This window comes from Nanorana parkeri, unplaced genomic scaffold (assembly GCF_000935625.1).
Source record: "Nanorana parkeri isolate BGI_ZX_2015 unplaced genomic scaffold, ASM93562v1 scaffold1, whole genome shotgun sequence".
NCBI classification, from domain to species: Eukaryota; Metazoa; Chordata; class Amphibia; order Anura; family Dicroglossidae; genus Nanorana; species Nanorana parkeri.
In genome coordinates, this window is record NW_017306269.1 from 49399 (window position 1) to 73452 (window position 24054).

Genomic DNA, 24054 nt, shown 5'->3' on the forward strand with positions numbered 1-24054 from the left:
AAATAAAAAAATTATATAAAAATAAAAGATAATAAGATAAATAACAATTTCAAAAAGTAAAAAGATAAATAAGAATTAAAAAAATAAAAAAGTGATAAAAAACGGAAAAATAAATAAAGAAAACATTTAAGAAAATTAAAACCAACCCTTCCGCCCCGCCATCTGGTTGCCATTTTACATTGGGGGGGAGAGGGGGTGCATTTAGGAACCTGGCCTTGGGGCAGCAGAGAAAGCAAATCCAACCTTGTGTTGGGCTGCCTATCAGGTCTATCAAATAGGTGGTCAGTGCATATGTAAGAAATAATCTGCACAGGTCCTGCCTTCCAGCTCTGCCAAATGATATTGGCAACTAATAACCTTTCCAAGCACCATTGATCGGGATATCACACCCAGGGTGCCTAGAGACCTATGCAGCTATGCACTTTTGGAAGCCTATGGAACCAGACAGTCAACGTCACTGTTGCTCCATGCAGAAACACAGTCAAGAAAAGTACCTCTTATATACTGTATAAATGATTTTATACTGTGAAAGAAGCTGTTTGCCTAGAGTTGTCTTTTAATTACAGCAGAGTCTTTAATAGCTTCTTAGGTTTAGAGTCCCTATAACACAGGATCTATTTTAATTTACCGTCATTGAAAAGGCTGAACAATTAGGGTAATATTTCAAGCGCTCCGTCAATGTAACCAGTAGGGTAATCAATTGCTTTCCCCATTCATCAATTACACGCCAGGGAGAAAAAATGGCAAAATACTGCTTTTCCAGATTTTTTACTTTTGATGGTTTTATGTGTAAATTGTCATGATGTGAAAGGAATGTATACTTGATGAAATAATGCAATCGCCACAATTCATCATGTCGCCTCTTACAGTTTAATACAGGCAATAAATAGGAATCCTAAAGAAAAGCCTATGATATACATTTGAAGTAATTGCTGTTTTATTAGCCATATAAATAACACAACTCTCTGGGGAAAAGTTAATCCAAAAATTGTCAATGAGTGCTAAAGGAGAACCCCGGCCCAGAAACATAGAGCGGTTTATATATATAGATATATATGTATATATATATTCTTTCTTTTTTGTTCTGTAAAAATGAAATATTGCATATGAATATATTGTATTCTCATTTTCAGCAAGCAAGTGGAGCTTTGGGCTTCTTTTTACAGGTTAGTCTTACCGACTTTGCTGAAAAGATGCCTGTTGTTTACAGAGCTCAAACGCTGAAGCTCAAATTTATACGAGGGAATAAACCAGATCAGTGACTCCACCCCCTCCGCTCCTTCACTGTCCGATCAGCAGGGAGAAGGGGCAGTGACACCTCTGTATCCTAAACTGGTATCACAAATCTGGTTGTTCTTTACAGCAGAGTGTGTGAATTACAAACGTTGTTGGAAAATATTACCGATGCTTTGGCAGATAAGACATTTTATGTAAGTGCATGTCAGCTGTGTACTTAGCTATTTGCCTGGCACCCATACTTTGACCACTTTTATGAATGAATGCTAACACTATGAAGAGTGCCCAAAGATGCCCTTGGTTTTGTAGGACCTCCTCCATATATAATCCACCTGATTGATACCTGATGTGTTTCACCCCAAAATTGGCCTTAGCCACTTGCTGACCGGGGTGTTAAACCTCCTTCCTGCCCAGGGCATTTTTCAGTATTCCGCGCTGCGAGACTTTGACTGACATTTATTCCGTCATACAACGCTGTACTGACATGAATGGAGGATGGGGGACTTAAAACTTTTTTGGGTGTTTTTTTTATTTTTTTAATATGAGACTTTAATTTTTTATTTGAAAACTGTTTTTTTTTTTTTCTTTTACACTTAAAGTGACATTAAAGTCAAAAACTTTTTCCCCTCCCCCCAATGTTAATTAAAGCACTTACCTTAAATTATGTCGCTTAATCCGATCTTCCTCTTCTTTCCTGTCCTTTTCAGCCTTCACTACAGCGCTGCTTTCACCCTTCTTTGATCCAGCGCTGACTTTGATGGCACTTCCTGTCCTACGGTGTCTGCATGTAGGTGCACGCGTCCATAGACTTACCTTGCGTCTCTCCTCGTCTCCCGGCCGAAAATCCGAACTGCGCATGCGCCCGCCAAGATGCTTTGCGGCCACCCGAGCATTTTCGGACGGGAGCGTGCAGCGAAGACCGGGGTAAGTTTAAACCGCTTTTAAAGAGGGGTTTTTTTTTTTAAACTTGTTGCATATATCTTCTGCTTTATAGCAGTAGATATATGCAAAAAAAACGTGAGGGTTTAGAAACCCTTTAACTTGTTTGCTATAACATAGGGGGTTAAAAAGCCCCCAATGTGATGGCTAGAAAAAAATGACAGGTCCTCTTAATGGAGACATCGAGGGATTCAGCTTGCGCGCTCCCGCAGAAAAAAAAATCACGTACATGTACGTCCACCCGCCGGGAAGGATCCGCCGTCCGTCCATAATTTTATGATGGGCGGACGGCAAGCGGTTAATTGTGGATCAGAGGTGGTCCCAGACTTACCTATTTGAGTGGATTAATACAGCTATCAGCAGTTCAAGAGTGTCACCGGCTTAATCATTGCCAGCAATGAAAAAAAAACTGACAGAGTTTTTAAACATTGTTCATTCTTTAGAAATGTAAAAAAAGGTTTTGGCTGGAGCTGGGCTTTAGTAGTGAATGCTTCCAGGGCTCCTAGTATTTTTTTCCACCATAACATTCTACAACCACTGTTCTCTCTGTTCCCATTGGAGCACCGGAATAGCCTGAGTACGTTCATACCAATTTTCGTAAATGTAATTATTCTGAAAACCTGGCACTGGTGACCTTGCAAATTATGATGTGGATGACATAAGGTTCATTTTATCAATATGATATAAAACCCTCTCGCAGGCGAAGAGGTACAGCGAACTTATAAAATTGTAAATTGTAAAATGAAATAAGCTTTGGCAGGAACGATTCCTGAGACAGGAGGGGCTGAAGAAAGGGTATAATTGCACGGATTTGGCAAGGGAAAGGGTTAATGAAAAGAGATTACTCTTTGGAGGCCTGAAGCTGCCGCAGACGTTGTGGGAGATGAGCTCCCATTAAAGTGATTCTAGTGCAATTAAAACATAAGTGTCCAGTCAGTTGGATCAAGGGTTAGCACTACTGGGAGTCTGCTCGGTGACCTGGTGATGGCGTGGGCATGGGAGAAGCTCACTCTACATTTCATCTAGGCTTAGCTCTAGTCCAAGGTCTGTTTAATCTGATTTGATGTGTCTCACTGTATAAGAACCATAGTTATATAACATTTAAATTAAAAGGGGTAACACTGGTATTTTTTTTTCTTAAGAGGGTCATAACGTAAAAGGAATCTGTCAGTAAATTTACAGGCCCTCATAGAGAAATTCTAGGCACTCCACAATATAAAGCAACAATTTATATCATCCAAAACGTTCCACCTTTTATCATTAAAAACAGTCATTGGGCTCCAGTCCAGTGACTATGCCTAGACTGAGATGATGTCATCAGTCTGCTGCAGACGGTAGGAAGCATTTTCTCAGTTTCCTCCTCCCCAGTGATCATACTGCAATGTTATAACTAGGGATGCACCGATACCGATACTAGTATTCATATCGGTGCCAACTCCGAGTATTTGGGCAAGTACTCTTACTCGCCAAAATGCTCTGATACTTACCTCTGATACTGGATCTTCTCTCCCTCTGACCGGCAGTGCCGAGAAGCATGAAACCGGCTTTCTTTCTATTCATGAGGCCAGGTGGTGGGTTATGATCTACCTCCCGCCTTCCTGATTGGCTAGGAAGCCAGCTTAACTTGTTGGTAGGCAGCCTGGCTTCCTAACCAATCAGAAAGCAGGGCGGCACATCATGACTCGCCTCTCGACTTCCTGATTATTTAGGAAGCCAGTCTGTCTAGCAACAAGTGAAGCCGGCTTCCTAGCCAATCAGGAACCCAGGCAGCCTCGGCAAGTGAAGCCGGTGTTTTTTCGATAGAACACCGGCTTCCCAGGCAGTCAGGAAGCCGTGCGACGGGTTATGATCTGCCGCCCGACTTCCTGATAATCGGAGCACTCTGCACCAGTGTCGGTACTCTGCACCGGAAAAAAATATCGGTACTCGTTACCGAAAAAACAGTATTGGTTCATTGCTAGTTATAACTCACCTTGTCAGCCACAAGGTGGGAGACTGCAACAGGGCTGATCTGTGTTACATGTTTGTGAACACAGCCAAGAACTGTGCAAGCATCTGGATTTACATAATGATGTCATTTCTGAGTTGGTATCTCAGTCCAGTAAGGAAATGCTAAACCTGGATGATGTCTGAAGAAAGATAGTGCTGTCCTTCTGGAGAGAAAAGCAGATGAAGGCATTGTCAGGGGGAGTACTGTGATCTCCTTCTGAGCTGATAAATATCTGCAAGTGTTACATACTTAGGCTGGGTTCACACCTAGGCGTATCGGATATGCGCGTTTGTCACACGTTTTTACCGCGATTCGCAAAAAAAAAAGCGCGACAAACGCGTGTTTCCGAGGGCTACCTGGCTGTATCCCAATGGATACGCGTGGCAAATGCGCCCCAAAGAAGCTCCTGTACTTCTGTAACAGCGCAGTCTCTGACAGCAGCCCTGTTAGATACAGCGAACGGGGCCAATCAGCATGCTTCCTGAATATGTGATTACTATGACAGGCAATCAAAGTGATCACATGACTTTGTTTACAAACAAACAAGGCTGAACTGACATAAACCCTCTTTGAGGTGGCTACTAGACATTTAGTGATTGCCAGGGCTGTAGTCAGCCTGGCTGGATTATAGTTGGCATTTATCTGGTTAATTGCAGGTGTCATGGCATTGACTATACTCCTGTGGGCGGAGTGTGACTCTGCTGTAATGCGGGACAGCCAATGAGAGACATTGCGAGTGTACGTACAGTACAGCAGCCAATCCCTGTTTCTTTCAACCAGTGGTGCATGCTGGGATAGGGTACATTTACTGGAGGGAACTACCATGTGCAGAGACTAGTCCTGTACCAGCCATGGATTAGCACAGGACTGGGTGCTGTCCATCCACCCCCCAGGCTAGGCCTGAGGCAGGGGGATGGGCAGAGGCTGGAGTGTGGGAAGTGTTACTCTCGGCCTCAAGTATTGGGGGAGGCCTGTGCTGTTGCCAGAGGAGAAGAACCAGGGAAGCTGATGTCTGCTGAAGGTGCCTGGAACATAGAGGACCTCAGGAGCATAGCTGGTGTCTCTCCTGCTGAGGATCTGTGCTCATCCCTGCTCATCTGTCACTCCAATTACTATTTGCTGTACCACAAGAGAATCTACACTGAGATTCTCAGTGTATCAAGGTCTGCTGAGTCTGGAGTCTATGTCTGTTACACCCTGGAAGTCTAGGATCCCTATACCCTCTCTCCCCAGTGTGAAGATGTTGATAAAAGTTATTCAGCATTACATTACTGGAGTGGATATCAGCTTTGTGGGCACTAGAAGAGGGCGGTTAATTGCTAATGGAGCAGCTGAATACTAAATCCCCTAGGCAGACCAGTGATGACCCGGTTATTCCAGCGGCTCCTTCGGGGTGAGCTCTATGTATATATATATTATAAAAACAGTAAACATAGATATGTAAATATAAACTGTTAAAGTGTAAATGAAAATGTTCACATTGTTTATAATATAATATGTTTATAAGATAACGTTTATATTCCCAGTTTATAATAATAAAAACCTCTAAGCAGGGTATTTAATAATAATTAAAGCAAATGAAAGCTGTATATAGGGATGCACTGATACCGATACTAGTATCGGTGCCGATACCGAGTATTTGGGCGAGTACTCATACTCGCCCAAATGCCCGATACCTTTCCTGATACTGGAACTTCCGGTCAAAGGGAGATTTCCTCTGACCGGCAGTGCCGTGAGGGAACATGGAGCCCGGAATCTGGCTCCATGCTGTTTAGCCGGCTTCCCAGCCAATCAGTGTCGAGCCGGGCAAACAAATCTGATAATATGGCGACACGACCCCAACCCTGCAGACAAATCATTCCCCTCACACAGATCCTTAGCAGCAGTCATTACCGTACCAGCCCCTCGGCCAGCTGGGCAGACACTGCACTCCCGGATCTGCCCACGTCTCCTGTGTGTACAGTGCCCACGTGATCGGCCCTCAGCCTGCTACTGTGCATGCACATGATTTCTGAATGAGAGCGCTGGGCAGTCTGCGCATACACAGTAGCAGGCTAAGAACCAATCATGTCGGCGTTGTACACACAGGAGACTTGGGCAGATCCTGGAGAGCGGTGTCTGCTCAGCTGGCCCAGGGACTGGTACGGTAATGACTACTGCTGAGGATCTATGTGAGGGCAATGAAGTGTCTGCAGGGTTGTGGGTCGTGTCACCATATTGTCAGATCTGTTTGGCCGGCCTCGATGTCGATTGGCTGGAAAGCCTGCTTCCCGGCCAATCAGCATCGAGCCGGCCACACAGAATGGAGTCGGCTTCCCGGGCAAACAAGAAGCCGTGCGGTGGGTAATATCATACCGCCTGGCTCCCTGATTGCCCGGGAAGCCAGCTCTATACTACTGGAAGTACCGGTATCGGTACCGGCGAGTACCAAAATATAAATATCGGTACTTGTACTCGATACCGAAAAACCGGTATCGGTGCATCCCTAGTTGTATATGTTCTTAAAGAGGAACTCCAGGGAAACAACTGATAAATTTGGCCTGGTCATCTAACCATCGATAAATTCCGATCACAATGGAGTTAAGAAGTCAATACAAATCTGCATGTGAACAGTTATTCGTACACCGGCCATCCTCTGTTCTTGTGGAACAGAAGTTATTGCTGAAAATTAAAGTGAATTTTTCGCTGGTGCCGAATCTTTGCCTTACGTAGCTCCCGTCTGGTGTTTTTATGGTTACTCCCTGTAAGATGTGTAATGACAGAAGACCAAATCTATAAATAAAGACTGTAGGACATTTTGTGGTATCAGAATGTGCACTCTACTGGACTTGGCTAATGAAAACTCCATGTGACATTCCAAATATATACATCCAGCACCTGACTGAGGAACTGGGTGTCCTTGTCCAATCCACACCGTCCATCATTGTCAATGCTGCAAAATAGTTTACACAGTGTGACGGAGACATGTCCAGCTTGGGTCGGGTATCCATGTGACATGGGTTATTCCCTTTCCATTAGCAATAAAATAGACTATAGATTAAAATCTCAACTTCAATCAGATTGAGTGGGAAAGGGTTAAAACATCTTTCAGGTTTTTGTTTTGTGTCCCCAGTGGAAAGATTTCCCCTCACTACAAGAGTTATATATAAACCGTTCACACAGCAAACAGCTATGCAAACGCGATTCACAGGCAGGTATGGCCGTTAGATGGAGCCAATGCTTCTCGTCTCTATGGCCATAATGGACTGCACATCTCATTCACATAGCTGTTCGCTGAGTGAATGGTCTATAAATCACCCCGTGTCCAAGTGACACCCCTGTGACACCAGGATAAGGAAAATGGGGGGCACCAGGACAGGAAAGCAGACACAACAATTAAAACCTGACCGAGGTTCTACCCTTTCCTCACTGTCCAAAAATGTGCTTTTGTTGTGGCCTCTGTCCCTATTGGAGATATTGTACATCATTTCCTGTATCTCAGATCCCCTGTGACTGAGACAGGAAGTGAGGGCAAACCTCCCCAATGATGCAGAACCTGACAAAAGGTTCTAATCCTTCCACACACTACCCAAAGCAGTAATACATCTTTTGGCTAGATTTCGGCTTTGAAGCTGAACTCCAGGCAAACAACAGAAATACATATATGGGAGCTGTTTTATTGGCCAAAGGATTTTTTTTTTTCTGTAGAGATGGACCTGAAGTTCTCCATCAGGTCCTCGACTGTTGATTGACAGCAGCAGAGGGCGTGTGCAATAGCCAGCTTGCTATTGGCTATTGCAAATTGAAATAGCCAGCTTGCTATTGGCTATTGCAAATTGAAATAGCCAATGGCAATCTAGCTATTCATTTCTATGCTGTTTTTTTTTTATTTTATTCTGACAACAACAGCTGTCAGAATACTAAAAAAAAAAAACCCCTGCAGATAGCAAGGGAAGCAGCAGCTTCTTTACTATCTGCAATCATTTTAGGGGGCTCATTTCGGGGAACCTCCCCGAAATGAGAAGGGCACCTCCCTGAAATCACTTTTTTCAGGTTGGGATCCCTGATAAATTATCTGAATCATACTCACAAACAAAGAGGCTCTTATGAAGGGGGCGTGGCCCCCAAAACACGTTCAGCAATAGCATTTAGCTTACAGCAGTCTGGACGGAGAGACGTACTGGTTGATGTGATCTCCCGGTCCCGGCAAAAACAACACACATATAATTTGTAGCGGCATAGCAGCACTTGGCATTTTGAAAGACTCTTTGTTTGTGAGTATGATTCAGATGATTTAATATCTTTTAAATTAAAAGATTTTACACAAGGGCAGTCGCCCTGTCAGTTTTTATAGGTTTGCTCAGTTCCCTGACTGCTAACGGGGCTGCCTGCAATAGTGGTATTTTATCAAAGGGCAGCTGTGCAAATCCTGTGGCGCTGATGTGGAATGTGATGAAACCCATGTGACATGGGCCATGCTATGACTAAGGCCCAGTAGGGCTAACACATGTAAGTGGGTGTTGTTTTTATAGATGTTACAGTATGAATAAAGACACATTTGGAGGAGATTCTTTGTGTGTTGCCAATCTGCTGTAAACTGATGTGCATCTTTGGAAGGTGCATTATGGCTTTGCTGCCTGGTGGTTAAAAACAGATAGCAGGGAAAGCTTTACTCTGCTAGATATAGCAGAGTAAACTTTTCCGGGACAAAAAGTTTCTCTCCCGGGCACTATATATCTCCCACTATATACTGTATCTTATAGTGGGAGACTCCCGAAACGTCCAGGAGAGTTGGGATGTTTGGCTTCTGCCCACTGCTGGGGTGTGACCCTGGCAATAGAGCTAAAACATCCAATAATGCTGTGTTATGGATATTTATGTCCTCCTGGACATCCACCAAGAGGTTCATTGCCAACGGTGCATGCCGGGGAAGGGGATAAATATTTGGGGCTGACCTTGTGAGTGTATCTTCCTCCAGGCTCTGGCTTGGGGAAGGATGTGTTGCTGACTATGGTCTAGCTAGGGCTGCTGTCTAGGTTTGGAGATGGAGGCCTGGAGATGGGCCTGAAGCTGTCCTGCCTGTAGAGTGGAAAGCTTACCCAGGATGGAGTACCAGGGTGAAGCTGGGTCCTTACAAGGGCCTGGTCACTCTCTTGGGAGGATGCACAGAGACGTCTGCTAACCAGCTGAGGTTCTGCTGTATACGGTGATGCTGGTTCCAGCCTAAAGACTCTTTGTACTGTATAGCTGGAACGTGGATATGCAGTCTGTACTGTGTTCTGGGTGTCTGCTATTGAGCAACAATGCCGAATAAACACCTTAAAGTGTACAACTTATATTCACACCCAACAAATTACTTACCCCGCCCTGAGGTGAAATGCTAGCCCACGCTGCCTCTGGAGTCCATCACATGCCTTTGGGGGTCATTGGGTTGCTACAGTTGCAAAACTGGATTCATGAATTAAGGTTTGATTAACCTTCATCATTAAGGGGCAAAATGAAAACCTTTGCTATGTCCATGCAGGGCAAAACAATGTGTGCTCCTTTAATGCCCCCTCCCCAGCAGCATATGTTTTTATTGTTACCTTACCATTCCGTATCTCAACTTTATGTGACAGAGCCAGTGTTTGGTCAATGGCCCGGTGCTGTCACATGGAGGCAGGTGAGGGACCTCAGCCCTGTGGAAGCTCTGACCGGATCAGCCGAACAAAAGGTGAGGATGTGCAACCGAGGTAAGGAGGATTAAAGTGACCCTGTTTCCAATCTAAACTCTCAGATTAAGTTGTTTTCTGTAAAGAAGAGATTGAATTCTTACCTCTTCTGCTGCTGAAATCTGCTCAGATCAGTAGAAATTAGGGATGCACAGATACTTTTCGAGTACCAGTGCAGATACTTGGCATTTTCATGAGAACTACCAGGGTTGCAGCAGTTGCAGCTGGGACCTGGCTCTGGCACTCCACCACTGTCCTGAAATCATTAGATGGTTTGTGGGGTTTTTTTTTATGGGGGGGCCCAAAAAAATCATGTAGATGGAAATTGATGGTTGTAATTATTCCTGCACTGCTCTGCATATGCCACTTCAGAGTTAGGACCCAGCTAACCATAAAGAGTGCGTTCCAGAGCGGTCGGCTCTGGAACGCAACCTGGCCAGCTCACTCTGCTTTGCGATCGCCAGCACCTGAACGCTTGGCACATAAGTGCCTGCGTTCTGGTCCAGTGTGATCTGCAAAAAATGGCTCATGCACACGGGCATCGCTGCGGCATGCGTTCCGGTGCAAGTGATTGCACTGCAGGTAGAGAGGTGTGGCTGCGGTCCCATTGACTTGAATGCACCACCACACACTCTTCAACCCCAGAATGCAGGGAGGCTGTAATTATGCAATCTAAAAGCTTCTTTCCTCAGTTCAACATTTGAAAATGAGCGAGAGGCGCCGATTGGTTGCCATGCACGTGTCAGGGATCCCGGCGCAGGTGACCCCACACCTGCACAGGTACCCTTACAGGCAGACCAAACACATGTGACCACACGGACCAGGTAAATATGGTATATATAAGTATTTTAATAAACCTAGCAAGCTAACTAAAACAATCCACAACAGGCATAAACCAATAATGTAACAACACAGGAAACAGAGTACTAAAATAGCATGCAAATATCAGGGTCTCAGGGTTCAGGCCAGAGGACTCAGACAACAGGGGAAAGCAACGAAATCCTGAGCCAAGGTCCAGACTGCAGGGAGGGTTTAAATACCCTCCCAGGAGCCATACCTAATGGGCCGATTCCTGGCAGCTGGGAGACACCCGCAGGTGAGCACTGGAGCTGCAGGTACCAGCACCACCCAGTGGTGGTCTGGCACCTAGCAGCCCCTGGCTGCCTGGAGAATCCTGCAGGTGAGCCCAGGAACTGCAGGGCTCCACTCCAGCACCACCTGGAGGCGCTCTAGATCCTAACAGTACGGCTGCTCCAGTTTGATAAATTCCCCTCACTGTGTTCTAGTGCGGTGCAATCACACAAAAAATAGTGCATGCCTGATTTTTTGCGATCACACCGCACTGGTACGCAGTGCATTGAGGTACCACATGTTCCAGTGTGGGTGGGAGGCATGTCTGCAGCGCCATTGACATGAATGGAGCCACCACGCCCCCTCCCACCCCAGAATGAGCCTTTGTTTATGCGATCCGTTACGTTCATCCCATGAGACTGTGTGATGAACGCACTGGATAGTGTGAACGGGCCCTGAGTGATAAACACACCTTCATAAGGTTGTTCTGGACACTGTTCTGCCATACCTGCCTGATAGTTACCCTATCAGGCAGGGTGCTCGCAGTGACTGCGGCCTGATCTGTGACACAAGAATGTTTATACAGGTGGGACTTGTGGGAGGGGCTTGTATATGGGCGGAGCACAAGGGGGCCCCATAACCATGTATTGCCCGGGGGCCCCATGTGTTGTCAGTCCGCCCCTGGTACTTGGTATCTGTGCAACCCTAGTAGAAATCATCCCCCAAAGGTTCCTCCTTACCTCCATGTCACCAGTGTATGCTGAAAAGAATGGAGGTCAGTGGAAGAACCAGTAATTTTTATTTGGACACAGGATCACTTTTAAGTGTATGTAAGTACTTTTAAGTCCATTTTTTATTTTAAGTTTTGCATAGTGTGGGGAAGGGTTTGAACCACTGTCAGATTCTTATGGTTGTCTGTGTATCCACTGGGGAGATTCACTATCTCTATTTTTCCTGGTGACTATTTTTACCAATACCGGTTTTTCAGTATTGAGTACCGATATTAAGTTTTCAGTACTCGCTGATACCGAATACTGATACCGAATACTGATACCAGAAGCCTCATTAGGAAGCATGTAATGACTCACTGCCCGGCTTCCCGATTAGCCTGGAAGCCAGCTCCATGCTCTCTTGTCACCAGGTGAATCAGGAAGCCGGTGGGTGGGTAATGACTCACCATCCGGCTTCCTGATTGGCCACCTTCCTAGCTAATCAGGAAGCTGGGCAGCCAGTCATTACATGTCATCGTCTTTCTGATTGGCCGGGAAGCCAGCCCCATGCCTCCTCGCTAACTGATGATAAGGAAACATGGAGCTGGCTTCCCGACCAATCAGGAGGCCGGGTAGCGTGCAATGACTCGCCGCCTGGCTTCCTGATACCTCAAGTTCCGGTATCGGGAGCATTTGGGCAAGTATGAGTACTCACCCAAATACTCAGTATCGGCACCAATAATAGCATCTCAGGGGTGTGGAATTCCTATCGCCCGATGCCCGGGACATGCAGTTTTGGGCGCCGGGCGAGTAGTTTTAATGTACATTTAGCCCGGCTCCGGACAAGCAGAGCTGAATGTACATTGTAGAGCCGCCACCGCCCGTTTACTACAAGTGGTCTGTAATCACAGCGCCACCTGTCTCGGCTGTCAGGAACTACACAGAACAGCTGTTCTGTGTTGGAGGGCAGATTCCATAAAGAGAACCTGTCACCTCCAAACTATCACATAAGGGATTTTAATTAAGTGGAAAAAGTAAATAAATAAAAATTTACGGTAAAGAAAATTTAAAAAGTTAAAAAAATAAATAAAGATATAAAAAATGAAACCCTGCTGCCCCCTCCATCTGCATGCAAATAAACGCATGAAAAAACGCAGGATATTCTGCATGTGCTTTGAGATTGCAGCCGCCATTCCATGGCGGTAGCCAGAATTCTCTTGTAAACACACAATGGGCAATAAAGGGTTAGTTCCCCGAACTGCTGTCCAGCGCAGTCCTCCCCTATGCATTTTTAATTTCGCTCGCAAATTGCAGGCACTCATTGGTCAACGTGGTCAGATGACTGTGCTGACCAGTGAGACGCGCTATTTAGCACAGTCAAATATGTTTTGATTAGGGGTGCACCGATAGTAGTATCAGTGCGATACAGAGTATTTGGGCGAGTACTTGTACTCACCCAAATGCTCCGATAACTTCCACGATATTGGAACTTACGGGCAGATGAAAATTTCCTCTGACTAGCAGTGTCGTAGTGGAACATGGAGCCAACTTCCCGTGCAATCAGGAAGCCGTGCGGCAAGCAATGACCCGCCTCCTGGTTTTCTGATTGGCCGGGAAGCCGGCTCCTTGCTGATTGACTGGAAAGCCGGCTTCCTGGCCAATCAGCATCGAGCCAGTTTCCCGGTCAATCAGGTCATTACTCGCCACCTGGCTTCCTGATTGACCGGGAAGCAGGTTTCCCGGCCAATCACAATCAAGCAGGCCAAACAACATGGAGCCGGCTTCCGTGGCAATCAGGAACCTAGGCGGGAACCCGCTGCCCGGCTTCCTGATTACCAGGGAAGCCTGATCCATGCCAGCGGAAGCACCGGTATTAGTATTCAATGTCGGCGAGGTCCGAGAGCAAAAAATCGGTACTCGTATTCGATACCGAAAAACCGGTATTGGTGCATCCTTAGTTTTGATTAAAACTATTTTTTTGTATTGAGGCAATTAGATTGCCATGAAGGTCAAGTAGACTTGGCCCCCGCTTTAGCCCTTGGACAAGTAGTTTTTTTATTTCCACACCCCTGCATCTGTATTGGTGCATCCCTTGGTAGAACAAGACATGATTGCATATCTTCCAATAGGGACATCTGTTAAGGTGATAACTGTCAAATGAGTTCTCCTGTCATGGAGCTTAAATAGGAAAAAAAACCTGACAAGGGTTGGGTTGCAGCCAATCTGGCGTTAGGCTTCAACCCTATCCTCAAAAGGTATGTAAAACCTTATAATGAACTTATTTTTATTTGTTCTCCCTAGGTCTGTTAAATATACTGTTGAAAGTGTTTTCCTGTTCAATAAATACAAAAAAAATATGATTCTGCCAGAAATCTTGTGAATTGCTAACTTCCTGTGCTATCAGCCTATGCTGCAACTCTTATAAGTATGAATTACTGTATAGCTAAGGAATACATAACCCCTCCACCTACGTTATGGAGATGAGGGTGTGGGGGGGTTCGATGGTCCTGTATGAGGATGGCAAAGCTGTTTCTCCCTAGATACGGTACAGTGAGTGTTGTCACCCTGGGAGAGGAAGTGTGTGACTGGCAGGATCACTAGGTGAAAATGAAGGAAAAAAAGAAAACTAATGCAACCACCACATCCCATGACTTGTAAGCTGCAATACATTAAATTTTTGTTTTTTCAGTTTTAAATATGCTTTATAGCCCTTGCCAGTTAACTTAATCCTAGCACGTATGCAGTGGGGCTGTGCATTTTGGTCTAGAGGCTAAAATAAAGAAAATATACTACCTAATTCTTGGTTCTACGTCGGTGGTCACTCGCCTCTCTGCTTCTCCGCCCTGGTGGTGGAATGTCACTTGGTGTCCTCACATCTAATACAGCTGCATTAGATGTGATGACATCATGGGTCCTTAGACCCTTGGAGCCCAGGGAAAGAAGAGACTGTGGGGACCGGGCTAGTAGCCATGTGAGACTGAGGTTTGGGTGAGTATATTTTCTTTATTTTAGCCCCTAGACCAAAAGGAACAGTTAATCCTTGCAGTTCACTGGGTAGCCCCATTGCAAGGGTTAATATTTACATTTCCTGGAGTTCTTCTTTAAGCCTATTCCTTCGCATGACATAAACGCTTATCCTAACCACAACATTTAATCCCATAACCCTAAGGACTATTAGCCCTGCATTGTCTGTGGAGGAGGCAGGGGATCAAGGGAGAAGGTTTGAGGGTAGCAGTGGCACAGAAACAGGGAGCCTGTCACTTTAATGCCAGGTTCACACTTGCGCGATCTTTGACCGCGCCACAGTCGTGCTCGAAACCACGTGAATTGCTGTGTGGTCACAGAGTCGCACACCACTGTTGATCGTGACAGCGGTGCCATTCTTTTCTAATGGCACTCCAGGTGGATCCCGCGGTTTCACACCATGATTCTGCCCATGCAATCAAACATGATCGTGGCTAAAAAAAGAAGCTGTGCGTCATGTGTCGCAACAAAAAGTAATTGTACCTTTTCAGCAGTTGCCTTGCGGATGTAAACCCATTGAAATCAATGGGACCATGCAGCTACCACTGTATGCAACTGCATACGATGGAGCGGTCCCAGGACGTGCGTCCCGAATTGCCCAGGTCTACACCAGCCCTTAAAGGACTACAGTGTAATTGTTTTGTAACACCACGAGCAAGGATTTGTGTATTTACAATGTTGCCATGCTGCATGAAAAGACCCGCTCCTGGTATTTAAAATATATATATTTTTTGCATTGGTTCATGTCCCCCATGACTCTCCATGCCCTTTGTCTTGCCTATTAGCTTTAAAAATAGCTAGCTTCACCTCCCATAGGCTTCAATGGGGTTCACAGATCGGCTTATCTCTATGTGAATGGCTTCCTTCACCTTTTTTAAACAGGTGCACTTTAACTATGCAGATACAATGCAACACATATTGAGGTGGCCATACACTTTACAACCATCGCAAGACAGGCAGATCGTACTTGCGATCATTGCAAGCCCGCCCCCCTGAGGGGCGGGCTTCTGATGTCCACAATGCTGAACGGGCAGTGTGCGCGTGCGCACACCGGCCCGTGCGGCATTGATCGTACGATCATGCTGAAAACCAGCCGAAAATCGCACGATTCTCGGCTGGTTTACTAGCATGCTCCTTAGACAAAAGACATGCCACCGTACAGTAAAAACGGTCGCACGCCTTCCATACACTTTGCGATTATCGTAGGATCGCGGGATTTCCCGCGATTATCGTGCGATAATCGCAGTGTATGGGCACCTTAACACGGGAACAACTGGAGCTTCGGGGAGTTTTTATGTAAGTGCTATTGACAGAAGCTTGTTGCTTTGTCAGGGTTTAGTGAGGGAAAGAGTTAGAGGAAGAATAGAAAATGCTGAACAAAATAAAACAGGAAAAAAAAGTGGGGAAAAGCCCATAAGAGAGAATTTGTCAGGTTTTCCCTAATCTGCATCAATTCAGCGATCTGAGAATGAAAGTGGACCTTGCATCAGATATATGTTTTCATGTTAATTGAAGGGGTTAAGACAAACCTTATAACACTTTTGGGGGTCCATGCAACCAAAAAAAAACAAACCCCAAATACATTGTGTAACGGCTTCAAGTGTTAGCTGCAGTCAGGCTTAAAGAAGGACTACTGGATTTTTAAAAGTTAACCCTTCTAATGGGGCTCACCCTGCATTGCAAGGGTTAACTGCTCCTTTTGTCTAGGGTCTCAAATTTTATTTAAAACCAGCCGCCACAACCTCTTCTTCCCTGGGTTCCATGACATCATCACATCTAACAGGTCTATTACCAACTACCAACTCCTGAATTTTACATTAGTTTGGGCTCACACCTGTACTATGCAGCTTGTTTTTACGTGTATTACTGTGCATACGGTAGGGCAGCATGTTCATTTTAATAGGCTGCCTACCCAAAACATTTGCACCAAATAAGTGTAGGACCTTTTTTAAAAAAAAATTGCGTCACACCACAACGTATGGCAATAATTTACCTGCATTAGGGTGCAATGCAACTTACATGCGACGGCTAGGTGCGTTGGGGTGACATTAATAAATAATGGCACTACAGCACATCTAATAGTGTCACATGCTTTCTCAAGCAATGCAAGAATGCCGTGCTCTCGCGTCACATAGCTGTGAACAGGAGTTAACCCCAGTGTATGCTTATGTAAGCATACATCGGGGTTCATTAGTAAAGGAACAGAGAGTGTACAGGTGAATGAACACAAGGTCTGTGTGGAGCAGCACATTTTAGTGCGTTGCGGTAGGGAAGCGCATTCGTTTCAATCTTAACTGCACTAAAGAAGTGCAAGACCCTTTTTTGAATGGCATCTCTACACAATGCATGGTAATAATTTACAATGCATTGCAGTGCGATGGCAAAGTGTATTGGGTGCCATTAAGAAATAATGACACCGCAGATCACCTGACAGTGTCACATGTGATCTCACATGATGCAGGAACACCTGCATTCCTGCGCTGTATAGATGTTGATGGGGGGGCTTAATCCGTCCACCCCTTTATATAAGCATATACTAGACAGGTACAGAGAGTGCTCAGGTGAACGGCCATACACCAGCAGAATTTTGGAAATCATTTTTGTGATCTCCGTTCAATTTTCTAATAGTTAAATCGTAGTGACTGCAGCAATAAAAATAATGGAAGAAACAGCATGGAAAGTTTTTCTCCAATGAATGAAATTCTAAAGGTGCCCATACACCTATCGATTATTATTCGCAAATCCTCCACGAATGGACTTTTGTACGATAATCGATCAGTTGATGGGAACCCAACGATTTTTTACGGTACTCCTGGCCTAATTTCCTGAAAGGAAAACTTTTTTCAAATCATACGAAAATCGATGGATTAGTGGCGTTTTCATACGACATAAAATCGCAACATGAACGCTGCACATGCGCAAACGAAAATCCGTTCTGTCGATCGCCGAAATCCGGTGAGTTAGTATTGCTAAGGAACGATTATCGAAATCGACCTTTGTCGATGCTTGATGGGCTATTTAAGCTAGAATCGAACGGGGGTTCTTGGCAGCAACGAAAACTCCTGAATGAAAATGGAGCTCAAAGCTGGCCATACGCCTGTCAATTTCTTTCGCTCAACCCACGGCCTGAACGTAAGAAAGTGACACGATTCCTCCAACACAAACAGCGTGTCAATCGAGGAATCGCTGGTGTTTGCATTGTATTGTCGCCGGCACCTGTCAGAATACCCGAGCAGAGCAGGGAGCTCATTGGCTGCCAGCTCCGATCGTATGAAGATTTTCCAGCCGGCTCCTTCGATCAGCTGATTGAGGAATGCCGGCTGAAGGGGAGCCGACAGCCCCATACACTGGCCGAATTTTGTCCGGTACATTAAAATCCATCTGAAATTCAGCCGGTGTATGGGCACCTTTACAGTGGATGTGTTTTTCATTCGAGAAACTCCATTCATTTCAAAACTGAATGTTAACACCAAACAAAATTCCAAAGGACATTCGTCAAGTCTCTGATGTCTTATCAAATGTTCTGACCAGATTTTTCGTATGAACGTTCATACCAAAATCTTCCAGTATATGGCCAGCATTAGCTTAGTGAATACGCTGCAGTTGTGTTCACCTGAGGCTAGGTTCACACCTAGGCGATTTATCACGTGGATTGGGCCGGGCGATATCACGCAAAACACAGATTGGCATTGAAGTCAATGGAGGCTGTTCACACCTTTGCGGGTTGACGTGCGGACGATATCGCCTGTCACTAAAAGGTGCAGGAGCTATTTTTGGGCGGTTGTCGCGCAGTTTGGGTCCCATAGACATCTCTATGCATTGAAAACCATGAACAGTCGTGCGATCGAAAACACACAAAAACAGCTCAGCATCTGAATCGCCTAGGTGTGAACCTAGCCTCAATCATCACTTGCCAGCAAAAATACTCTTCTTTTTTTAAATTTCCCTTGCATTTGATTGGTTGTTGAAAGTGAACAACTTACTTAGCTAAATGAGCATACACTTTGCAAAGTGTACATAAACTTTCCCGATGAAACCATCTCTATCCATTTAGTACATCGACTCCAACGTTGCTCTTCTCCGGCACCAGTAGGGTTAAATTACACTTGTAATATGCGCGTCTGTCGCGCGACCGTCACGCGTTTTTTTTACCGCGATTCACCGTAAAAAAGTCGTGCGATTCCAAAGGCTACTTGGCAGTATCCAAATGGAAAACGCCCTACAAAACGGCCCAAAGTAGTCCCGGGACCTTTTCAGGCGTGGGCCGTTTTGTAGGGCGTTAGGGACGGGCGGAAATACGCCTAGGTGGGAACGAGGGCATTGACTACAATGCTATTTATTTTTTTGACCGTTTTGTAGAGCGTTCGTCGAGCGTAGGACGCGCTACAAAACGGTCAGGTGTGAACGCAGCCTAAGGGTGACACAGCCCCAGCGTGCCAATTAGGGGTTAATAATCAAGTCTCCAAAAAATAAAGAGACACAACAGCTGCACAGCTCCAATAAAGAACAATTGTATCGTGTTTGGTATTGGAGCTGTGCAGCATTAGTGACGGGTGTTTCTTTTTGGAATGTGCAAGGTGCACTGAGGGAAAGCTGCGAGCGTCTTGGTGTCCTGTGACACTCTCCTTCGCATCGAGGTCAGCTCGCTGTGCCTGTGTCAGCTGCCACGTGGGGTTCGCAGGGAAACACACAGCCCCGAAGCATGTTTCCCCCCTGACCCCCGGCTGCTCTCTTTGGCACGCGTTTATCGGAGGTGGGGGGGCTCACTCAGGAATAACTTAGCAGTTTTAGGGATGATCAGGAACCAGAAGTCTCATCTGAGCGCTCTGCATAGAGTGAGGTGATGAATTTCCTCGCTCCCCCCCTCCCCTGCCTCCTCCTGCTGTAACAGACTCTTTTTCCTTCTTCATTTTCAGTTTTGCCATAGAAAAAAAGGATAAATTTGATAGACCCGTGACTCCACTGCGTCGTTAGAGTGCAGCCAAAGTCTGGAGCAGAGTTTCGGACGTTGATAGGACGCAGGCACTGGCTGACCTTCCTCTGGGATACTCGCGCTGTGGGACTTGTCTGTGTCTGTGCTATGTGTGTACTTGTGTGTAACCTTGGCGAGCCTCGCATGAACTTACTCAGCAGTCAGTTCTCATAGTCACTGCACAATAGAGGAGATTGCAATGACACAGGCAGACGGCACTCAGGGGGGAAAAAAGAAACGATTCCCTCGCAGCCTCTTATTCGTGTCGCCACGGGCGCCAATCGTAGTAACCTATAGCAACCGGTTAGATGCCGGTTTTTCTTAAGTCAGATTGAAAAGACGAATTCCGACCGGCCGTTGAACGATGCACGTTTTGTACGTCATGCAATGCTTGGAGAGTGGCAGGCTCCTGTGTCTAAAAACATGTTTTTAAGATGCACGTAATGTATCATTTAAGCGCACCATTGTGCGTTGCTGCAGTGTGTTTTAGGTTCTTTTTTGCGTGCATTTTTAAAGTGGGCTTCTTGTATCCAGAAGGTGTGGTTTTGCATGCTTTTTAATGTGTGTAGAACCTATATGCCTATATTCAGGTTTTTTTTTCTTTTCGGTAATGGGCAACAAATGAGCATGCACGTAGTTTGAAGCCTGCTGTGCCAACTTGTAAGCTTCCTGCTAACTAAGCAACAAAAAACAAGCGCAAATTTAGCTTGGAACCTTGTGTGGGCAACTTGTAGGCTTCCAGCTAACTGGAGGGACAAAATAAGAGCATGAACTTAGCTTGAAACCATCCATGGTAACTTGTAGACTGCCCAGTAACCGAGCAACAAAATAAATGAGTGTGAACTTAGCTTGAAACCTTTTGTGGAAACTTGTAGGTTTCCCGTTATTTGTAGGGACAAAACATGAGCGTGAACTTAGCTTGAAACCTTCCATGGCAACTTGTAGGTTGCCCAATAACCAGAGGGGGAAAATAGAGCATGAACCTTAAGCCTGACTTGGCTACTTGTAGGCTGCCCGCTAGACAGAGGGGCAATAAATGAGCGTGAACTTAGCTTGAAGTCTGTTGTGGCAACTTGTAGGCTGTCTGGTAACCTTAGGGGCAATAATTGAGCGTGAACTTAGCTTGAAACTTCCTATGCAACTTGTAGGTTGCCCACTAAACAGAAGGAAAAAAAGGTGTGTGAACTTAGCTTGCAGCCTGCTGCAGTAACTTTTAAGCTGCCCGCTAACTAGAGGAACAACAAATGAGCGTGAACTTAGTTTAAAGGAGAACTATGGGGTAAGTGTTTTTCCCCATAGTTCTCCTAAGGGTTATGGGAGGACATATACTGGCATCCACCAGTGACCCAAAGTTTAGTATATCGCGAGCTACAGCTCGCGGCATACTGAGAATGCCGCAGCCAGGATGTGTCAAGATCCACCCAGCTGCGTGAGTGACAGTTGGCTCTGCCTATCTAGAGGCAGAGCCAGCTGTATCCTCCCCGTCCGTTCCGCCAGTCAGCGCTAGAGGGGAGGGGGGAATCCCTGCAGGGAGCCGTGAGTGACAGTCACGGCATTCTGCAGGGAGATGATCAAGAAGTGAGCGAGCGACAGTATGTGTTCGCTCACTTCCCGATCCATTGAGCCGACGTGTGACACACGTCGGCTCGAACTGTGAGGTTGAGTGAAAATCACTCATCTCATAGTTCTGCTTTAAAGTTTTCCAAGGCAACTTGTACCCTGCTCACGAACAGAAGGGACAGAAAACAGGCATGAACTTAGCTTGAAACCTTGCAGGCTGCCCACTAACCAAACAACAACACATGAGTGTGAAGTTAACCTTTTGCAATAACTTGTAGGCTGGCCACTAACATTTAATGAGGCAATGGCAGACGTGGGCCAGTTGGCAGTACTGTCCTGCGAAAGTGGAATGCTTGGCGACCATGCATGTTTCCCACTTCTTCCTGCCTATTGTGCACGGTTGCATGCATTAAAATGCACTATGTGTGCAGTTAACCTACAGTACTAATTATTCCTACGGCAGGGGCGCTTGCAGGAAACTGCGGCTACACCACAGCATGCAGGATTATATTTTCCAAAAACCGCAGGAAGAGTTCCACTATATACATGGTGCAGATTTGGTTGATCTGGGAGGCACTAGCACTTCTCTAGAAGATGCCCCTGTTTACTAAGCAGAACCCATTGTACGTTTTCTTTTTTTTTTACGTGTTTCTATAATTGTTCAATAAAACATATGGCGGTACATTATTCTGCACAGCAAAGCAGTGTTGTCGGTTTGCATTTAGAAGTTTGTGTAGCTGCTGTTTAAAGCAAAAGCAAGAAGGCTGAACGCGGCAGAGCCACCCTGTGGTGAAGGTATCATAAAAAAATGATGGCTGCCTTCCATTTCTAGAACAACAATACATTTGAAGTAACCTTTTTTTTGGCAAACTTTTACAGTAATAGGAGAAATGTAAAAATTAAACTCTCCTTTTTCTTTGCATATATTTACTGCTAGCAAGCTGCACAAACATTTAAAAAAAATAAGAAAGTTACCAAAAAGGTAATTACTTACCTCTGTCTCCGCCACTCGCTCCTGTCTGAAGATCTGAAGCTTCGCGAGCGGCCAAGTAGGATGATGGGGCGGGCGCATGCGCAGTAGAGATCTTCGGCCGGGAGAAGAGGAGAGACACAGGCTAAGTCAATGCACACACGCACGCAGACAGACACACTGTGGGACCCCAGGAGTCTGCGCTGGATCAGAGACCGGCACCAGCACTGAAGGGACTCCTGAAAACTACTGGAAAGAAGATGATGATCGGATCAAGAGGCATCATTTAAGGTAAGTCCTTAAAGCAGCATGGGGGCGAAGAATGTGACTTTAATGTCACTTTCCGTATGCAGTAAAATGGTATAGGTATGTTTAAAGCTGACCTCCAGGCAAACAGCTAAAAATGCATAAAGGTGAGGTGTTTTACCTGCCAAAGAATTTGTATCTGTCCATGCAATCCTAAGATTTACACAGCTGTGCTCAGCTCTGTCTCACAGGAGAGAAGACCTTTTACCTCTGCTGTAGTTGAGAAACACTTACAGGTCTCCTCTATCCCCCAGCCTGTGACTAGACAGTGAAGAGAGAAGCAGCACCCTGGTGAGGTTATGTCTCTGACGCTTCGCGCTCTCCTCATAGCATGTTGCTTGCTTTGCAGCACATCTGATTGGCTCCTTGTGCTGCTTCTCCCTCACCAGTCTGAGCTCTGCTGTGCAGGGACCTGCACGGAGCTGATACCAGGACAAACTCTGGTACCCCCAAAAAAAGTAATAATAATATTACAGAGCTGCATTAATTTGTGCCTTCTATTTCTGCCTGGAGTTTAGCTTTAAACATTAGGCTGACCATGTTACCTAGTTTTCATTATTCATGTTTGGATTGCTTTGTTTTTACACCTTTTGGAGAAATGGAGATCTAAATCAAAAAACTAATATGCACTTTTATGGCCATAGATTCTCCAGATTTCTGGCTTTTGGAGAAGCATGTGTGAGTGCCAGGCAGGAAAATAAACAGGTTATTTTAATATCAGAACCACCGTTGATATTTTATACACATATGAATGTTACTGATCTTGTGAACTTTCCATCTGTTGTGCGATATAAACATTTGTTGTGCGTTCATACGATTGCACGTTCGCACACTTTTTGTGCATAAACGATACTAAGCCGTTCACCGTAAGGCCCATTCATACTACAACGCTGTGCGCTTTAACGTATGCATTCTCATGTGCTGAAGCTCACCAGGTTCAGCAGACCATTCATTTTGAAGAGGCTGTTAACGCAATTCAACACTCCAAAAATGGGCCATGTTCTCTTTTTCAAAATGTAGCGTACCAGAAAGCATTTGCATCCGTGTGCTGTGGTGAGTTGCAATGTGCTGTATACGTGCGTTAGGGTACGATTGGTAATGAATGGCAACTCACCGCAGCACAAATATACAGTACATTACTGCCTGTTACCGCAACGCGGTGGCCGATTGTTTGTTATTATATTTATAGTGTGTGTGTGTGTTTATGTATATGTGTGTGTGTGAGTACACACATGCTACACACCTGCCGAACATCGTACGATGTTTGGCGGGTTTTTCGAACATGTTCAGGTCCCCACACACCTTGCGATAATCGTACGATAATCGCGGGAAATCCCGCGATCGTACGATTATCGTAAGGTGTGTGGAAGCGGTGCGACGTCTACTACTGTAAGGTCGCACAACTTTTATCTTACGAACATGTTTGAAAACCCGCCGAGCATCGTACGATGTTTGGCAGGTGTGTAGCATGTTCGTACGATAAAAGCCAGACGGGCCGGTGTGCGCAAGTGCACGCTGCCCGTTCGGCATTGCGGTCATCGGAAGCCCGCCCCTCAGGGGGGCGCGGCTTCAGTGCATCCCCAGTA